General features: G+C 37.3%; 1 long non-coding RNA gene across 1 annotated transcript in view; it reads right to left on the reverse strand.

Annotated features, from left to right (window-relative positions):
- Positions 1-3,678: 3,678 nt before the first annotated feature.
- The window catches only part of LOC128642579 (uncharacterized), a 48,893-nt gene continuing 30,383 nt past the window's right edge, over positions 3,679-22,188 (reverse strand). Inside the window, exons 6-7 of the long non-coding RNA XR_008399689.1 lie at positions 6,539-6,576; positions 3,679-3,809 (exon numbers count right to left, since the gene is read on the reverse strand). This is a non-coding gene — a long non-coding RNA (uncharacterized LOC128642579). The remainder of the gene's footprint in view (positions 3,810-6,538; positions 6,577-22,188) is intronic.

Below are 22,188 nucleotides of genomic sequence, written 5' to 3' on the forward strand. Positions count from 1 at the left end.
GCGCAACGCTGTTGCACATTATAATCCTGTGTAATAATTATAATTGTCTCTTACGAGTAATAGATACTTAGTAAGAACGCTGGAGTCCTTTACAAAGCCGCAATCAAGCAGTGAAACGTACATTGAATAATGCAAAATGCGTGACATCACTGGGAAGAGTTGCGATTGGCCTTTGGTGAACTACACAAGGACTTCAGCATTCTTACTAAGTATCTATTACTTGTAAGAGATAATTATACACACTGTACCGATTGTGCTTGCTGCCGAACCTAGCATCCCTGTATGACTGAATTTTTTTTAAAAAATTTTTTAAACAATGTTCTGGTGAAGTTTGTGATGACCGTGGGTTTTGACACAAGCTTTCATACTTAGCACTATTGTATCTATGTAATGCGAGTATAATCGTTATCCTTCATATAAGGGTTAAAATGTGTAGGTGCTACATTATGCAAGTTTCTCACTCTGCTTTATTTTAATTAACATTGTAACTAAGACCTCTGTTGCAAGATTTCATTGGAATCTGTTTTCATAAAGAAAGGACAGGCTTCCTATTAATCCATGTGGACTTGTTATCGGTGAAAGTTTTGTATTTTGGCGCACAGTATTAAAGTGATGATAAATCCGAGCATTTAACAAATGCTTGAATTTAACAAATGCTCAATTTTACCAAAAGCTCGAATTTACCATCACTAAAAATAAAGTGGAGGTTAAGTGATCATATATGTAACAAAAGGGTGCTAAACTCACCCTGAATATGTCGCCACTCAGCGGCTCCTGCCGCCCACAGAACATCGATCTTCCACCGAGGTGACACTTGCACGTCTTAACCAATAGCCGTGCGTGCATACAGAACACTGTCAGTTGACACACTGTTATTGGTTTAGAGGTGCAAACGTCACCTCATTGAAGGAGACCGATGTGCAATGGGCGGACAGAGCAGCCGAGTTTAGTGATGTACAACGCACATTCAGGGTAAGTTTAGCAGCTTTTTTTTTACATATTTGATCACTTAAACGCCACTTTTTTAGTTATGGTAAATTCTAGTATTTGTTATGCTTGGATTTACCATTAATTTAATTATATCACTATTTTAATTTTATAATTTTTTCTATTTTTATTTGTGGAATTAAAATGATTGTAAAGTTTAATGAGAAAGTGCCCGGTTTTTAAAAATACTCATAAAAACAGGGGCACTTTCATTCATTAAACTTTACATTTAAGCATTTTTTTTTTTAAATACTAACCTATTTCCTTATGACAGCAGACCGGCAATCCTCCGCCCACAGCTCCTGCCATACTTAGCATATCAATGTCTTATCCAGCTTCCTCCAATCATTGCGTGGCCTCACAAGCTGGACGCCTTGGGGTGCACGCAATGATTGGAGGAAGCCGAATTAGTCATTGCTATGCTAAGTACAGCAGGACCTGGGGGGAGGGGGAAGATCGCCAGTCTGCTGTCATAAGGAAAAAGGTTTTAAAAAAAATACCCACTTAAATGTAAAGTTCAATGAATGAAAGAGCCCGTTTTAAAGGGTATTTTTAAAAAACCAGGCACCTTCTCATTTAAAGGGCCATGATACTAAAATGTATAAACACTTGAAAGTGATGCAGCATAGCTATAAAAAGCTGACTAGAAAATATCACCTGAACATCTATGTAAAAAAAAAAAAAAAGATTTTACCTCAATTTCCTCAGTAGCCACATCCCATTGTAAAGGACTTCTAAGCAGCAAATCAGTATGTATGTCCCAGGACAGGCAAGGGAGTGAGTGCTCGTTATTTCCCTATTTAATTTAAGGAAGTTTACCATGAAACTTAATTAGATCACAGTAAAGTGATGCTGATTGGCTGCTGTTCATTTCTTCATTTTTTATCTGCAGCTGAAGTATAATTTTTTTTTACACAGAACTTACTCTGCTGAGCTTAGGGAGTTGTGTGGTAAAATATCTTCCTTTTTTATTTAGAGATGTTCAGGTGATATTTTCCTGTCAGCCGTTTACAGTTATACTGCAGTTTCAAGTGATTTAGCATATGAGTATTATGTCCCTTTAAGCATGAGCTGTGTGTTCAGTAGAAGTCACATTCTTGTACATAAATATAAGCACAAGGTACAGCAATATGGGCACATGTATTTAAGATATCAATCTGCTTATGCACCTGATCATGTGCCTATAAGCCTGGGCATGTGTCTGTATATATTAGGTTACATGAGCATGTGTGTATCATGTATGCTAGTCTAGGTATAAGCATGCACAAGCCTGGACATAACAAGTTTATATTTGTTTTTAAAGGGATACTGAACCCAATTTTTTGTCACGATTCAGATAGAGCATGCAATTTTAAGCAACTTTCTAATTTACTCCCATTATCAATTTTTATTTGTTCTCTTGCTATCTTTATTTGAAAAGCAGGAATGAAAATCTTAGCAGCCAGCCCATTGTAAATTCAGCACCATGGATAGCACATGCTTATTGTGGCTTAGATTTAAGCACCAATAACATAACCCAGGTTCGCAACCAAAAATGGGCCGGCTCCTATGCATCACATTCCTGCTTTTAAAATAGAGAGTGAAGACGAAAATAAAATAGGAGTAAATTAGAAAGTTGCATGTTCTCTGAATCACAAAAGAAAAAAAAAAAAAATTGTGTTTAGTGTCCCCTTTAAGCTTGTGCATGTTGGAACACTACTGTTTCTATCCCACTTTATATTTTAAAAGTTGGAGTATTACATGTTAGATAATTTGCTTTTAGTGGGGCATTTGAATTTGCTGTTTTCTTAAAAGGGACATGTAACACTAAACAGGGTATAAGAGATTTTTAAACTTAAAGTTTCACCATTTTTGTTCCCATGTGTGGGAGATACCTAGGTAGGCATCTGGAGACCTATGTGGCAGTAAATGGTGCAGCCCTCTAGCAAGACTGCTGCTATATAATGCTCTGAACATGGTCTGGCTCCTAAGCCTACATCACTGCTTCTCAAGAGAATAGGAGTAAATTAGAAATTTGTTTAATTGGCCTTTATGTACAAAGAACCTGATTTTCCCTGCAGGCTTGTTCCATTGGAATGGGCTTTTGGTCCTCTGACTATATGAGCCTAAAGAGTAATTCTCATACATTTAATACTCTGGAGCAGGTATAACAAGCCATTGCAAACATTATGGCAAAAAGTGCATTTTCCTTTTAATCCTTTCGCTAAAAACCCATGACATGAGCAGGTTCATGGGCTCTTACTGCGCTAGTAAGCAAAAAGTTTGTCATTAACCCTACTTTGTGCCTCTGTTATGTCTAGAAGTTTTTAGCACAGACAAGGGGGAAGTCTGATACATTGATTACTAGCAGATAAGTCACATTCTAGGATGATATCCTCTAGTAGAAGGTAGATACTTATCTATAAGCTCAAACCTTCTGAGCCTTAATGCACAACAACCAGAGACACCAACCTCTGGAGTTAAAATTAATTTTGGTTTCTGATTTGCTTTAATGGGCTAAAGACTATGATAGATGTTTTACACACTAAGCATAAGGTTATAGGCACCATCCTAAACTAAGCTTTAACCTCTACTTAACCCATATGAATAAGAAAAACCCTAACCCAATAAAGCTGAGAAGGAAGCAGCAGAGACCCCCACAACCCAGCCCATCCCCCTCCTGCACTCCCAGAAACACCGGGACACCATGTATTATGAATAAAGTTTTATTGAAACAATATGGAGCAGAAAGATCTTCTGGGGTGTTGTCTGATGCTTCCTCCAGCAGGCAGGAACTCACCCTTAGAATAAGCAGGGATCTGGTATCAGCATCTGTCGGTCATCTGAAAATATACAGAGAGAACTATAAGGATCTAAATAGCAGATTAAGCACATCACTGTTCTTGTATCTTACTGCCTCAGACCTGTGCTTTGTCATAGGGCAATATAAAGTATAGCCAAGTGAGAGTGGGGCAACTAAGTATAAATGGTTACTAGTTGCATGGAATAAAGTATTGTACAAAATAGACTTGAATTTTCATCTTTAAAGTGATAAAAGAACCAGCGTCTTGTATACACCTGCAACAACTCAATATTCTTGTGGGGGGGGGTGTATTGAGAGAGAAAGCAGATCTCATGGCAAGGCCATTTGTTAATCCAATACAACAGCTATAGATCTGGTTGTTATACTTCACCACACATGACTAGTGAGAAAAATGTGGGTTAATATCCTGCAGCTTTGTGGGAAGCTTTTTCAGTGACATGAATCGAAGGGTTACAAACCTCCACAATACTACAGTATTAAAAGCAATAGGGTTTCAGCTACTTGATTCTGGTTCCACAGCAACTCATTTCTTGTGATCAGTTCCCATATATAGATCCCTAAGCTATTAACTTTGCTGGATGTCTCACCTATTTTATTTCAAGTCAGATTCTTACTTGATAATGCATTTTAAAAAAAAAAGGTACATTCCAGCCAAAATGGGAATCCACAGATGCATTTCTGTAATACTTGTAGTAAAAAATATATAGCTGATTTTAATTTATTTAAATATGCACCAGCATTTTAAACACGTCAGTTGATTCAAGAGCCTTAGGTGTTTGTACCATCTGGTAATGACTTCATTTGCCCCAATGGTGCTCTGAGCAGCATATGAATTGCTGGTACACTGAGCAGCATATGAATTGCTGGTACACTGAGAATATCTATGCTTCACATGCACAGAAAAATGCTAACACTAAAACAGTGAACTTGTACTAGAAACATTTACCAGTGATTGTTTATAGTTACTCACTCCTTTAGTCATTTTAAATAAAGAAATCAGGTCACACCACTCAAAATGTATAAGCATATCAATTACATCTTTGAAAAGATACATTTTTAACTGTAACGTATCTTTAAGTGTAATTGTGGTAGGACCCAATTTCCTTTTAGATAAAAGGACTGTAAAGGAGTGAGTCTAAGTATAATCACTTGGTAGGACTACAAAATAGGGTGGGGCAGTGTTGCATTTTAAAGAATCTTTGTAAAAAAATGATTCTTTGCCTCAATCCCTTCTAATGGTACCTAATTACATAAGCTTTAGGCACCATCACATGCAGCCCTTTCTTTTTGGAATCAGTGGATTTTTGAAGGGACATTAAACCCAATATTTTCATGATACAGATAAAGTGTACAATTTTACACAACTTTCAAAATTACTTCTATAACCTAAGCTTAATTCTCTTAATATCCTTTATTTAAAAATGCACACCAACAATGAGGCATATATGAGCAGCCACCAATCAGCAGCTTCAGATTCTACCTAGGTATTCTTTTTAAAGGATTCCAAGAAAACACAAGTTTAATAGAAGTAAATTGTAAAGTTAATTGCATGGGCTCGCTAAATCCTGAGAAATTAAAATGACTGGATGAATTACAAATCTTTATAGAAACATTTGCAATACACAGGTATCGGCAGAAATGCTTCTAGTAAAGTTACTGTTTAGCGTTAGTATTTCTCTGCACGTGACTGAATCATAGCTAATTCAATGCACTAACATTTTATGTACTACAGCTACTCAGTGAGCTTTGCAATTAAAGGGATATGAAACAAATTTTATGATTTAGATAGAACCCACAATTTTAAGCTTTCTAATTTACTTTCATGATCAATTTACTTTGTTTTCTTGTAGAAATAGCAGGTAAGTATGCTTAGGAGACAATCCATTTTTCAAGCAGTACACGCTGTCTGAATATAATTAAGGCTTCATATTTTAAGCCAAGTAAAGCATGTGCTGTGTAAAATGCTGATGCATACTTAAAGGAATAGTCTAGGCAAAATAAACGTCTCATGCTTCAGATAGGTTGCATGCTTTCATTACTATTCATTTCTTTGTTCTCTTGGTATCTATTTGAATGTAATCTTAGTAACCAGCCCATTTTGGTTCTGCACCTGGGTAGCATTTGCCGATTGATGGCTACATTTAGACATCAGAAAGTGCTACCCAGGTGCTGAAACAAAAATGTTCTGACTTTTATTCAAATAGATACAAAGAGAACGAAGAAAACTTAAGTTAGAAAGTTGCATCTGAACCATGAAAGATTTTGACTGGACTAGTCCTTTAATAAAAGTTAACTGTTTCAACATTGTGCAAAGTATTTTTGCTAATACATGTATATCTTAAAAACTGAAATGCATTCATGTTGATTCCAATTTTGTCTGTCAGTTTCAGGCAGGTGAAGTTAATCAGCCCCTAATTTTAGTTAAAAACTAAGTAGCTTAGACAGATTTTCAGTGCCCTGTATGTTGATAAAAAGCACTCAAGACTAAGTATTTGCTGAATATACACCCTGTGCCTTTATACGAAGCTGAGAATAGCTCTGAAGCTAAAGTACTCAGCTGCAAGCAGCTATGGTTTCTGGTCTGACAGTTATTAAACAACTTATAAAATGATAAAGCTACTCACTAGCATTACAACTGACAAGTAAAGTCAGGTTGGTGAAATCTCAGGTTAAAGTACCCAGTTAAAAACAAGATTAGAATCCAGAAAAAACAAACACAATCAAAGCTACTTTACTAAAGTTACTCACCAGGATAAGCAGCTGCCCCCTCAGCCAAAAAGAACCTGCTAAAAACAGAGCAAAAGACCATCAGCTCAATAAATACTTATGCATCTCTACAACCCATCTCACAGAAAATCATCTTACCTGCTAGACAACCAAGACAACACTGGTACCAGACCCTGCACAGCAGACTCTTATACCCAGGTGCTGTGAGTCACATGACTTCTTTCCACCAGTGAGGACAAGTTTCAAGCAACTGACCAATCACATCACATTTTTTTGCTAAATAACATAGGCATGATTAGTGTGTCTGAACTAGAATTAACCTATTTAGAACCAAACTCAACCAAATAAGTAATTACATTTTAATGATTATTATTGGTTTATAGTTTTCCTGGCACATTTCCTGCACTTTCAGAGTATATTATACAACTAAACTATATCACTAAATATCAGCAGAGAAAAAAATATCTTCAAATTATATACATAAAACTTTTTAGCTTTGTGAATGATCTACTATTTGTTTTAATAAAATAAATAATTCAACATGTACCAACCAACAATCTGAAAGAAAAATACATTTAATTTAAAAAAGCTGAATTACTGATATACAAAAAGATAAAATACTGTCGCCAGCACTGTATTCTGCCCCTTGCTTGATTTATAACAAAACTTCATTTGCATCAATGAGAAAATATTTTAAAACAGTACATTAACACCTATGCTACCAGGAGTTTCAGAGAAAAACGCCCAAAATACTGGAGAATTTTTATCGCTCCATTTAAAATGAAATACAGCCTTGTTTTTTTTTTATTTAACTATCAAAACTAAATATTTTTTCTAGTAGACGATCTAGGGGTATTTTGGTATATTTCATGCAACCATTTTACGGCCAAAATGCGATTATATAAAAAAAATTGTTATCATTTTTTTTTACAAACTTTGTGTTTCTCACTGAAATTATTTACAAACAGCTTGTGTAATCATGGCACAAATGGTTGTAAAAGCTTCTCTGGGATCCCCTTTGTTCATAAATAGCAGACATATATGGCTTTGCTATTGCTTTTTGGTAATAAGAATGCCGCTAACTGCAGCTTTGCGCCACCCTTCTATGAAGGGGTTAATCGTGTATCTTATAAAGGTCAATTTTATCTTTAGTGTAGAGATTACCCTCCCACCTGGTACCTCCCACCCCCAAATCCCTCCCAAACAGCTCTCCCCCCTGCCCCACTATTTTTGGTATTGGCAGACAGTAGGCAGTTTATTTTTTATTATTACTATTATTATTTTTTTCTGCAGTGTAGTGATCCCCTCAACCCTTCCACCTACCTGATCCCCCTAAATAGCTCTCTATCCCTCGCCTTTCCACTAATGGTGGTCATCTTTGGTACTGGCAGCTGTCTGCCAGTACCTAATACATTCTGCCGTTAGGATGTTCCATGCCGTCCTAACTGCGCTGGCCTTCAGTGCCATTAAGGCGGGATGGAACGTCCAAGCCTTTTGGCTGTCCTGAAGCCATTGCCACTTCTTAAATAGGATCCCAGGCTGGAGGGCATGTCTAGCATCATAGGCACTCCCCCCTTACCTGATCTCATAATTGAAATCACACGATTGCATGAATGATTGCTTGACTTCAATTTTTACTTATTTGTTTACATCGGAGACAAACAAGTCCTGTCAGGAAGAGGTTACAAAATATTTTTCTGTAGTGCAGTGGTCCACACACCTTCCTCCTCTGGCGATAGTTAGTTAGCGCCATCCACCCCCCATTCCAGCTTTATTATGTAGTGTAGCTCCCCATCCTTTCAATTCTTTTTCCGCAGTGTACGTAACATCCCACTCCCTCCCCCTCTGCCACTGAGCTGCCCACCCACCTCCCACTTTCCCTCCCACACCTCCCGCTGGCACCAGCAAATGGTCATTACAGACGGTGACACAGATAATCTGGTATCTGCCTTTATATGGAACCAGAGCACCAATCATGACAGACAGAAGCCTGAAGCTCAGGAAGACCAGCTATCAGCTGTCACTTGAGAATGCTGGAGCTATAGGTTATGCCGTACGATGAGCTTCTTGCCACATTACCTATATACAAGTCCTATTGGGTCAAGGGGTTAAGGTTATTGAAGATAATAATATCTAATCACAGTGTATTTACTGATAAAGTTTGTTTAGTCTGTGCATCATACACACATTGCATTTTATCTTGTGTATTTAATTCCATTATCTTCATGTCACAAGTCTCAGTATTGTATCTCCCAACATTTGATTTTATAAACCATATTGCTACTCCACAAACTATCCTGCCCACCCATATCCTACAGCCCTAGGCACAGACCTAGATGCCCCTGAATAAGGAGAGGTGTTTATGAAAAGGTTGCAGTAGTCATTTCTGGTGATAACATGAGATAATGTATACATGTATTTTAAAAAGAAAAGCTAAAGTGTGTAACGTTCATGTCTGATAAAAGTGATGTTCCGTTTTAATGTGTTAAATGTACAACCCCCCCCATACTATTGTGCTGCCTTAGCACTAGACTGGCACCTATAAAATATCCCAGCTGCTGGTCTGAGAGCCTACATAGCTGCTGATTGGTAAGTGCACTCTTGTGCACAAGCCTGATTAACAGATAAGCTACAGCCCAGACTGTACCGACAAACAGCCATGGGAGATTCAAGTCTGGCACAGAGGGGGTGATATTGGCATTAAAGGGACAGTAAAGTCAAAATTAAACTTTCATGATTTGGATAGAGCATGCAATTTTAAACAACTTTCCAATTCACTTCTGTTATCAAATTCGCTGTGTTCTCTTTTATTGAAGAGTAAAACTAGGTAGGCTCATAAGAGTTAAGGAGTGTGCACGTGTCTTTAGTAATCTATGACAACAGCGTTTTACAACATTGTATAACAAAGCTACAAATAATGTTGCAAAACACTGCTCTCAGATTACTAAAGACACGTGCACACTCCTGAGCTCATGAGCCTACCTTGTTATATATACATATATATATATATATATATATATATATATACAGTATATATATATATATATATAAATGATGTGTATCAAGCGCTGTCTAGGACATAAAATATCCACACAAAAAATGTTTTTGTTTTATTTTATGTGTATAGTATTATGTAGTGTGGTATTATGGTTATCAACAGCTGCTATACTCTAAATGTTAGACGAAGTAGGCATAGGACCTACGAAACACGTAAGATATTGCAATAGCGAGTGACGTCACTTCCGGTTCTCGCATCTGATCCACTTCCGGTTTCACAAGAACTACACACGCCGGCTTGTCTTTTTTGGCTCCTCCATTTTATACATCAACGCTTTTCAATTATCCAGATAAGTGATAAATATTTTTTTGGCATCAAGTATATACTGTAACTGCATCACCCTAGATTAATTTATATCACCAACTATTTATATATATGCCGTTCCTCGTTGTAGCGTAGTTGCACCAACTGTTCTTTCATTAGCCAATATATATTTTTAATTTTTTAAAATAATTTTTTATAATCTTTTTTATATTATAATTGATATTGCCAATTGTATTTCATATTGTACTAATATATATCAAGAAACTAGTGATCATGGCAAGTGCTAAGTGAGTCCTACACTCGTCCACTTTTACTATATATTGTTAATATTAATATTTTAAATAAAATATATATTTTTCCTTTTCGATATTTCGTATTTTTCTTGATCACCTTGTTATATAAGCTCTAATTGTCCCCACTGAGCCCCTCCTGAATTGGAATAAAATTAATACTATCATAAATGTAACCATTCTACTGCATAAATACTAACCGATAAACAAAAAATGTAGGTTATTTTAGCGCTACCTCTTCTTCCTTTATTCACACACACATATATATAATATTTTATATGGAAGTTGAGAATGAAAACAAAGTAGGCAAAATAGAAATAACTGAACACATAACCATATATGCATAATTTACATTTGCTATTAAGAACACATCAACAGCGTGTAGAAAAAGAATATACGTTTTACATTTAACCACCCCTGTATTTAGGGTGACCATATTGCCGCTTTAAAAAGGGACAAATATGAAAAATACATGTCAGGACTGTTTAAAGAAATGTTTTGTATAAGAACCCTGACATATGTATTTTTCTTATGTGTCCCTTTTTAAAGCGGCAATATGGTCAGCCTACCTGTATTATTACACAACATATAACAAACCTCTTTTTTTCTAACTATGTTGTAGTATATGAGCCCCTAAAAATATGAAGTTCTACAATTTGTTTCCTCTAATGTTAAATAGTACTCACTCTTGCACATCAAATAAATATATATCATATAACTGTGAAGTTGGGTAACACAATGCGAAATCCTAAGAAGTTTGAACTGTAATTTATTAGTTATTTTCTTAGACATGTGCACTTTCCCTGAGCTCCTCCAGAGGGAGCTGATCCTGACAAAGGTTATTTTGCAGGGAAGCCCTTGTAATATTCTATGATTACGTCTGCCTAATTACATGAATTACCTCCAGCTGAATCTCTACCCATTGCAATCTCTCAGCCAATCACAAGAGTCCACTTATTATAAAATCACCTTTACCGGTAGCCTCTGGTCTTTTGGATGGTGTTTGTTCATGGAGGTGTGTGCTTTGGGTTTCTTTGACTGCCTTAATTTGATAGAACAATATAGGCTTATTTTATGGCTCTAAATCAGCAATGCTTATCTTGATTTGCATGTTGGAACTACCAGACAAAATTCTCAGGTATTTTGTAGGAATTCTAAGTCTTTGGCTATGGCTTAATTACCAGCTTTAAGTTTATTTGTAGATGTGCATCATTTGTATAATATACATGACAAATTTAATAGACCCTAAAACCCCCCAAAATTTAATGATTCAAATAAATCATAACATTTTAAACAACTTTTCAATTTTCTTCTATTTAATTTGCTTAGTTTTCTTGGTATCCTTTGCTGAAAAGGATACCTAAGTAGGCTGAGGATCTGACTGATTGGTGGCTGAACATATATTGGCTTACCTTGATAATCAGTTCCCAGTAGTGCATTGCTGCACCTTCAATAAAAGATACTAAGAGTGAAGCAACATTAATAAAAATAAACTGGAAAGTTGTTTCAAATTGTGTGTTTGTATTATGAGAGAACATTTGAGTTTCATGTTCCTTTAAGTTGTACTGTCTAGCGACTCCATGGTGTACCCCTGACATACAGCAGTGGCATTTGTCTTTGGAGTCAGATATATATGTATGAAAGTGCAACACACAAACCTCTGAGCAAATCCAGACCTTTTGTTACTTTCACAGATCTGGCTCCAACAATCAGACGGTGGCTGCCTGCGGCCATATTCAGCAGCCATTTTGTAAACAAATGTTATATCTGAATATTCTCCCATGCCTAGTGTAGTGCAATAATGGTCAGAGGTAACCTGTTTATCTTGGATGTTCTGCATATTACAAAAACACCATGAATGACTAATTTCTTTTTATTGACAGAACACCCAACTGCACTCAGGCAGTATTTTAGTACTTTTTTATGACCCTGGAATTGTTCTAACAAGATAAGGTATCTTTAAGACTGAACAGCTGTGATCAGTCTTCTTCCTTTGTCCATTTTGTCTGTTCCAGCCAGCTTAAAAAATTACAGCTGGTTACAATAATTTACTTTTGTTTTGATCTTTCCCCCCCTTAATTTAACTTTTGAAATGGTGGATTCTATGTTAGAAGTAAAGAATACACATAACAAGTCTGTTACATTCTAGTGATTTTTTTTGTGTAGTGACTTTTAGCTGTTACTAACTTCAGCAGAAATGACTTTCTAAAGTAATTTCCAATGTTATTTTGTTTAGACATTTTGCTATGTAGTGTTTAATTGATATGTACTAGCTATGCATAGTTATATACATTACTCATATAATTGTATTAATTATTTTATGGATTTTGTAGTTCACAATTATAATAAATATATTAAATAAGTTTAATGTTTTTGTTAACATCCTTCCAGATTTTGATAGTTACCATAATTAAATATAACTTAGCACAGTATATTTCCTGTATGGTGTAGTCTGGTCTATGTGCATTTATTAGGTGTGGATGAGTCACTAATTTGCAAGTACAATTTACTCTACCTTCATAATTGAGCTGCACTTGCTTTTGCACCTTGCAGTGACCTCAGCCAGGTTAGCCCCCAAATCAAAATTGAATAACAAATTTGATTAATCTGTTAGATCAGGTTTGATAAATTGTTTGTTAAATCTAGCATAAAAAGAGTGGTATTAAAATTTGAGGGGGATAACCAGTAATCAGCCCCCTTACAAAAAAACTGGACAAAGTGATTTAATTTATTATGTTAGATCTAATAATCAAAAACCGGTATCAACAATTTGGTGTTGGGCTAACCAGTCATCAGTCCCCCTTAACAAAGAAATTAGTTATTTAATTTAAAAGAATTATATTAAATACGATCAGTCAATTTTGTTCTAACATAATATAGAGATATTGATATTCATTTAGGGGGGGCTGCCCCTAATAAAATAAGACAAAAAATCATTCAGGATAATAGATCTTGGTTAGATCAAGTGATTGAACAAGCTAAAGCTTGTATTCATCATATTGTGGGAGCTTCTATGTATCCAATTTTCTCTGTAGTGGTCCCTCACCAGCAATAGTTAGCTAGGCCCCCCACCCCACATTTTTTCTTTAGTGTAGCTCCCCATTCCTCACTCTCCCTTTTATTTTTTCTGTAGTATAGGGCCCATCCCACTACCTTCGCCGCTGGGCTGCCCCAATCCGCCTCCCACTTTCCCTCACACCTGCTGGCACCAGCAGATTGTTAGGTGACAGTGTCAGTCTAACGATCTGGCGTCTGACTTAATATGGAGCCAGAGCACCAATCGTGCTCTTGATCCATATGCAGGCAGATGCTTGGAGATGAGGAACTCCAACTCTCGGCTGTAACTTTACATCTGAGACTGCTGTAGCTTCCTGCAGCTCAGACGTATATATGTTGTGGGAAGATAAGCTACATACCTCGCATGACGTACAGTATATATACATTAGATGCACATGTGCAGGGGGAAGAATTGCACAAACAGTTGCTTGTGCAATTTTAAACACAGGCACCATATTGCTGGGCGTGAGATCGGGTATACAGGTTTTGCTGGTAGATTGAACGTTATAAACACTTGACCTAACCTGATAAAAAAGCTCTATTTTGATTTGTCTGATATTTTGATAGGGGGTAGACAGGCTCTATAAATGAATACCTAATATCTCCATTTTGCCTGAAATTTAAGTGGAGGGAAAGTCCTAAAATTTGAATACCTAATATATCTAATTATATTAAATCTAACAAAATTCTGATCATACCTAATCTAACAAATATCTATCATATTAAATAACATTTTATCCAATTTAAGGGGGGCTGATAAGTTTAGCCCCTACAAATAATAGCAGGTCTTGCTTGTTAAATCTAACATAATAAACACTTGATCTAGCCTGATATAACAAAGTTCTATCAGCCTGAATGTAATACTTAATATCTATTAGATCTATCAAAACTAACTGAGCATATTTGATCTAACAGATATTCAGTATTAAATTAGGGGGGCTGCCCCCCAAACCAAATTTTCAGATAAAATGGATTCAGGCTGATAGAACTGTTAGATCAGGCTAGACCAAGTGTTAAGTTAGATCTAACAAAAAAGACCTGCTATTTGTAGGGGGGTAAACTGTAATCAGCCCCCCTTAAAAAAATTGGATGAAGTTATTTAATTTGATAAATATTTGTTAGATCAGGTATAATCAGTCAGTTTTGTTAGATCTAACAAATATCTATCAAATAACTTTTTGTCTAATTTTTTTTAGGTGGGGCTGATAACTAGTAAGCCCCCACCAAGTAATTAATACTGCTCCTTTTTATGTATTCCCACTAATTTATAAAAACTACAAAAATACACAATGAAAAGGTAGCACAAATCAAATGCAGGTTCAGTTTCTTAATATGTATTCTCAGATGTAATGAAATAAGACAAATGCCTCAAGTGCTTAATTTCTAATTTAATAGGTTGGAAAAATAAAAAAATGTATATAAAATTATTGGTTAGTATGACACTTCTCAGAACTTGGCTAGTCATAAAATCAATCATCCATCTTACATTTTCATTAAAATATAAACTAATAAAATACTATATTCACAGAGCTGTCTATATATCAAATGCCAAAAAAGTTCCTTCTATATTCCAGACTATTTTCTAATAGACAACCACTGAGATTTGTCTGTTTACACACAATCTCCTTAACCTTTTTCTCAATCGTTATAGGAATGCGATGTCACTTCTCATCACTAAAACAATAAGCATGATTCTTGCTGCAATTAGTTTGGATAACACCTTAAATCTCTTCTGAATGCAGTCCCTCTTCTGAGTCTTTCAAATGTCGTCTTCGTCACGTGCTCTGCTCACAGCCAGTCCTTGGATTTTTCATCCGTTAACAGTGCACTGTTTTTGATCTTGCTTTACTGTCAGATTATGGATATAGTATTAAAAACTCATACTACTTTTCGTGGTGATCACACTGTCTCCAATCAGGTGCTCTGTTTGGAGGTCTTTTGTCTTTGCTGAACCTCTTGACAAAGGCAGTATAGCTGAAACGTGTAGATTGCTTGATCTACCACTAACACCAGTGAGACACTTGTCTGTCAGGGCTATGAGAGGAGAACAATTTACAAAAGACCTTCAGACAGAGCACCCAACTGGAGACAGAGTGAGCACCACAAAAAGTATGAGTTCTTAATACTAACTATATCCATAATCTGACACAGTGAAGCAAAATCGAAACAGTGCACTGTTAACGGATGAAAAATCCAAGGCTTGGTTGAGCTGAGCAAGTGACAGACGACATTTGAAAGACGCAGAAGAGGGACTGCAAACAGAAGAGATTTATGGTATTATCCAAACGAATTGCAGCATTTACTTTCACAGCTGTAAGACAGTGCTATATTACCATGCAGTATTTACTTGCACATATGTAAGCCAGTGCTATATTATCATGCAGCATTTACTTGCACAGCTGTAAGCCAGTGCTATATTATCATGCAGCATTTACTTGCACAGCAGTAAGCTACAGTGCTATATCATGCAGCATTTACTTGCACAGCTGTAAGCCACAGTGCTATATTATCATGCAGCATTTACTTGCACAGCTGTAAGCTACGTTGCTATATTATCATGCAGCATTTACTTGCACAGCTGTAAGCTACATTGCTATATTATCATGCAGCATTTACTTGCACAGCAGTAAGCTACAGTGCTATATTATCATGCAGCATTTACTTGCACAGCTGTAAGCCACAGTGCTATATTATCATGCAGCATTTACTTGCACAGCTGTAAGCCAGTGCTATATTATCATGCAGCATTTACTTGCACAGCAGTAAGCTACAGTGCTATATCATGCAGCATTTACTTGCACAGCAGTAAGCCACAGTGCTATATTATCATGCAGCATTTACTTGCACAGCTGTAAGCTACATTGCTATATTATCATGCAGCATTTACTTGCACAGCTGTAAGCTACATTGCTATATTATCAAGCAGCATTTACTTGCACAGCTGTAAGCTACATTGCTATATTATCAAGCAGCATTTACTTGCACAGCTGTAAGCTACATTGCTATATTATCATGCAGCATTTAGTTGCACAGCAGTAAGCTACAGTGCTATATTATCATGCAACATTTACTTGCACAGCTGTAAGCCACAGTGCTATATTATCATGCAGCATTTACTTGCACAGCTGTAAGCTACAGTGCTATATTATCATGCAGCATTTACTTGCACAGCTGTAAGCCAGTGCTATATTATCATGCAGCATTTACTTGCACAGCAGTAAGCTACAGTGCTATATCATGCAGCATTTACTTGCACAGCTGTAAGCCATAGTGCTATATTATCATGCAGCATTTACTTGCACAGCTGTAAGCTACATTGCTATATTATCATACAGGATTTACTTGCACAGCTGTAAGCTACAGTGCTATTTTATCATGCAGCATTTAGTTGCACAGCTGTAAGCCAGTGCTATATTATCATGCAGCATTTACTTGCACAGCTGTAAGCTACACTGCTATATTATCATGCAGCATTTACTTGCACAGCTGTAAGCTACACTGCTATATTATCATGCAGCATTTACTTGCACAGCTGTAAGCTACAGTGCTATATTATCATGCCGCATTTACTTGCACAGCTGTAAGCTACAGTGCTATATTATCATGCTGCATTTACTTGCACAGCTGTAAGCTACAGTGCTATATTATCATGCCGCATTTACTTGCACAGCTGTAAGCTACAGTGCTATATTATCATGCAGCATTTACTTGCACAGCTGTAAGCTACACTGCTATATTATCATGCAGCATTTACTTGCACAGCTGTAAGCTACACTGCTATATTATCATGCAGCATTTACTTGCACAGCTGTAAGCTACAGTGCTATATTATCATGCCGCATTTACTTGCACAGCTGTAAGCTACAGTGCTATATTATCATGCTGCATTTACTTGCACAGCTGTAAGCTACAGTGCTATATTATCATGCCGCATTTACTTGCACAGCTGTAAGCTACAGTGCTATATTATCATGCAGCATTTACTTGCACAGCTGTAAGCCAGTGCTATATTATCATGCAGCATTAACTTGCACAGCTGTAAGCCAGTGCTATATTATCATGCAACATTTACTTGCACAGCTGTAAGCTACAGTGCTATATTATCATGCAGCATTTACTTGCACAGCTGTAAGCTACAGTGCTATATTATCATGCAGCATTTACTTGCACAGCTGTAAGCTACAGTGCTATATTATCATACAGGATTTACTTGCACAGCTGTAAGCTACAGTGCTATATTATCATGCAGCATTTACTTGTAAAGCTGTAAGCCAGTGCTATGTTATCATGCAGCATTTACTTGTACAGCTGTAAGCCAGTGCTATGTTATCATGCAGCATTTACTTGCACAGCTGTAAGCTACAGTGCTATATTATCATGCAGCATTTACTTGCACAGCTGTAAGCTACAGTGCTATATTATCATGCAGTTACTTGCACAGCTGTAAGCTACAGTGCTATATTATCATGCAGCATTTACTTGCACAGCTGTAAGCCAGTGCTATATTATCATGCAGCATTTACTTGCACAGCTGTAAGCTACAGTGCTATATTATCATGCAGCATTTACTTGCACAGCAGTAAGCTACAGTGCTATATTATCATGCAGCATTTACTTGCACAGCTGTAAGCTATAGTGCTATATTATCATGCAGCATTTAGTTGCACAGCTGTAAGCCAGTGCTATATTATCATGCAACATTTACTTGCACAGCTGTAAGCTACAGTGCTATATTATCATGCAGCATTTACTTGCACGGTGTAAGCCAGTGCTATATCATGCAGCATTTACTTGCACAGCTGTAAGCTACAGTGCTATGTTATCATGCAGCATTTACTTGCACAGCTGTAAGCTACAGTGCTATATTATCATGCAGCATTTACTTGCACAGCTGTAAGCTACAGTGCTATATTATCATGCCGCATTTACTTGCACAGCTGTAAGCTACAGTGCTATATTATCATACAGCATTTACTTGCACAGCTGTAAGCTACAGTGCTATATTATCATGCCAGATTTACTTGCACAGCTGTAAGCTACAGTGCTATATTATCATGCCACATTTACTTGCACAGCTGTAAGCTACAGTGCTATATTATCATGCAGCATTTACTTGCACAGCTGTAAGCCAGTGCTATATTATCATGCAGCATTTACTTGCACAGCTGTAAGCTACAGTGCTATATTATCATGGAGCATTTACTTACACAGCTGTAAGCTACAGTGCTATATTATCATGCAGCATTTACTTGCACAGCTGTAAGCTACAGTGCTATATTATCATGCAGCATTTACTTGCACAGCTGTAAGCCAGTGCTATGTTATCATGCAGCATTTACTTGCACAGCTGTAAGCCAGTGCTATGTTATCATGCAGCATTTACTTGCACAGCTGTAAGCTACAGTGCTATATTATCATGCAGCATTTACTTGCACAGCTGTAAGCTACAGTGCTATATTATCATGCAGCATTTACGTGCACAGCTGTAAGCTACAGTGCTATATTATCATGCAGTTACTTGCACAGCTGTAAGCCAGTGCTATATTATCATGCAGCATTTACTTGCACAGCTGTAAGCCAGTGCTATGTTATCATGTAGCATTTACTTGCACAGCTGTAAGCTACAGTGCTATATTATCATGCATTTACTCACAGCTGTAAGCCAGTGTTATATTATCATGCAGCATTTACTTGCACAGCTGTAAGCTACAGTTCTATATTATCATGCAGGATTTACTTGCACAGCTGAAAGCTACAGTGCTATATTATCATGCAGCATTTACTTGAGCAGCTGTAAGCCAGTGCTATATTATCATGCAGCATTTACTTGCACAGCTGTAAGCCAGTGCTATATTATCATGCAGCATTTACTTGCACAGCTGTAAGCCAGTGCTATATTATCATGCAGCATTTAGTTGCACAGCAGTAAGCCAGTGCTATATTATCATGCAGCATTTACTTGCACAGCAGTAAGCCAGTGCTATATTATCATGCAGCATTTACTTGCACAGCTGTAAGCCAGTGCTATATTATCATGCAGCATTTACTTGCACAGCTGTAAGCCAGTGCTATATTATCATGCAGCATTTACTTGCACAGCTGTAAGCCAGTGCTATATTATCATGCAGCATTTACTTGCACAGCTGTAAGCCAGTGCTATATTATCATGCAGCATTTACTTGCACAGCTGTAAGCTACAGTGCTATATTATCATGCAGCATTTACTTGTACAGCTGTAAGCCAGTGCTATGTTATCATGCAGCATTTACTTGCACATCTGTAAGCTACAGTGCTATATTATCATAGAGAGGAGAGAAGGCGGTGCTGCTACAGTGCCTTTCCGCAAAGGACCGGGGTGAACGGACTAGACCAAAACCAAGAGAGGGGTTTGTAGAGCCAACCAAGGAGCGGAGGACAACCGCAAAAAGACTCAGCAAAATTGAAAAAGGAAGGCTGCTGGGCAACAGGTAAAAAAGTAAGTTTATTCCATTAAAAATATATCTTATAGACACAACAATGCAGGAAGGGTATTAGCCATCTAACATGTGTCACGCAGACAAGCGCTTACTCAGACGCTTACTCATATATTATCATGCAGCATTTACTTGCACAGCTGTAAGCCAGTGCTATATTATCATGCAGCATTTACTTGCACAGTTGTAAGCTACAGTGCTATATTATCATGCAGCATTTACTTGCACAGCTGTAAGCTACAGTGCTATATTATCATGCATTTACTTGCACAGCTGTAAGCTACAGTGCTATATTATCATGCAGCATTTACTTGCACAGCTGTAAGCTACAGTGCTATATTATCATGCAGCATTTACTTGCACAGCTATAAGCTACAGTGCTATATTATCATGCAGCATTTACTTGCACAGCTATAAGCTACAGTGCTATATTATCATGCAGCATCAACCTACACAGCTGTAAGCTACAGTGCTGTTATGTAGCATTTGCTTGGTCAGCTATAAGACACAGTGCTATATTATCATGCCGCATTTACTTGCACAGCTGTAAGCTACAGTGCTATATTATCATGCCGCATTTACTTGCACAGCTGTAAGCTAAGTGCTATATTATCATGCAGCATTTACTTGCACAGCTGTAAGCCAGTGCTATATTATCATGCAGCATTAACTTGCACAGCTGTAAGCCAGTGCTATATTATCATGCAGCATTTACTTGCACAGCTGTAAGCTACAGTGCTATATTATCATGCAGCATTTACTTGCACAGCTGTAAGCTACAGTGCTATATTATCATGCAGCATTTACTTGTACAGCTGTAAGCCAGTGCTATGTTATCATGCAGCATTTACTTGCACAGCTGTAAGCCAGTGCTATATTATCATGCAGCATTTACTTGCACAGCTGTAAGCCAGTGCTATATTATCATGCACATTTACTTGCACAGCTGTAAGCCAGTGCTATATTATCATGCAGCATTTACTTGCACAGCTGTAAGCCAGTGCTATATTATCATGCAGCATTTACTTGCACAGCTGTAAGCTACAGTGCTATATTATCATGCAGCATTTACTTGCACAGCTGTAAGCTACAGTGCTATATTATCATGCAGCATTTACTTGCACAGCTGTAAGCTACAGTGCTATATTATCATGCAGCATTTACTTGTACAGCTGTAAGCTACAGTGCTATATTATCATGCAGCATTTACTTGTACAGCTGTAAGCCAGTGCTATGCTATCATGCAGCATTTACTTGCACAGCTGTAAGCTACAGTGCTATATTATCATGCATTTACTCACAGCTTTAAGCCAGTTTTATATTATCATGCAGCATTTACTTGCACAGCTGTAAGCCAGTTTTATATTATCATGCAACATTTACTTGCACAGCTGAAAGCTACCGTGCTATATTATCATGCAGCATTTACTTGCGCAGCTGTAAGCCAGTGCTATTATCATGCAGCATTTACTTGCGCAGCTGTAAGCCAGTGCTATTATCATGCAGCATTTACTTGCGCAGCTGTAAGCCAGTGCTATTATCATGCAGCATTTACTTGCACAGCTGTAAGCCATTGCTATATTATCATGCAGCATTTACTTGCACAGCTGTAAGCCAGTGCTATAATATCATGCAACATTTACTTGCACAGCTGTAAGCCAGTGCTATAATATCATGCAACATTTACTTGCACAGCTGTAAGCCAGTGCTATATTATCATGCAACATTTACTTGCACAGCTGTAAGCTACAGTGCTATATTATCATGCAGCATTTACTTGTACAGCTGTAAGCCAGTGCTATGTTATCATGCAGCATTTACTTGCACAGCTGTAAGCTACAGTGCTATATTATCATAGAGAGGAGAGAAGGCGGTGCTGCTACAGTGCCTTTCCGCAAAGGACCGTGGTGAACGGACTAGACCAAAACCAAGAGAGGGGTTTGTGGAGCCAACCAAGGAGCGGAGGACAACCGCAAAAAGACTCAGCAAAATTGAAAAAGGAAGGCTGCTGGGCAACAGGTAAAAAAGTAAGTTTATTCCATTAAAAATATATAACTTATAGACACAACAATGCAGGAAGGGTATTAGCCATCTAACATGTGTCGCGCAGACAAGCGCTTACTCATAGACGCTTACTCATATATTATCATGCAGCATTTACTTGCACAGATGTAAGCCAGTGCTATATTATCATGCAGCATTTACTTGCACTGTTGTAAGCTACAGTGCTATATTATCATGCAGCATTTACTTGCACAGTTGTAAGCTACAGTGCTATATTATCATGCAGCATTTACTTGCACAGCTGTAAGCTACAGTGCTATATTATCATGCATTTACTTGCACAGCTGTAAGCTACAGTGCTATATTATCATGCAGCATTTACTTGCACAGCGGCTACAGTGCTATATCATCATGCAGCATTTACTTGCACAGCTGTAAGCTACAGTGCTATATTATCATGCAGCATCAACCTACACAGCTGTAAGCTACAGTGCTGTTATGTAGCATTTGCTTGGTCAGCTATAA

Source organism: Bombina bombina, chromosome 12 (assembly GCF_027579735.1).
Source record: "Bombina bombina isolate aBomBom1 chromosome 12, aBomBom1.pri, whole genome shotgun sequence".
Classification (NCBI taxonomy): domain Eukaryota; kingdom Metazoa; phylum Chordata; class Amphibia; order Anura; family Bombinatoridae; genus Bombina; species Bombina bombina.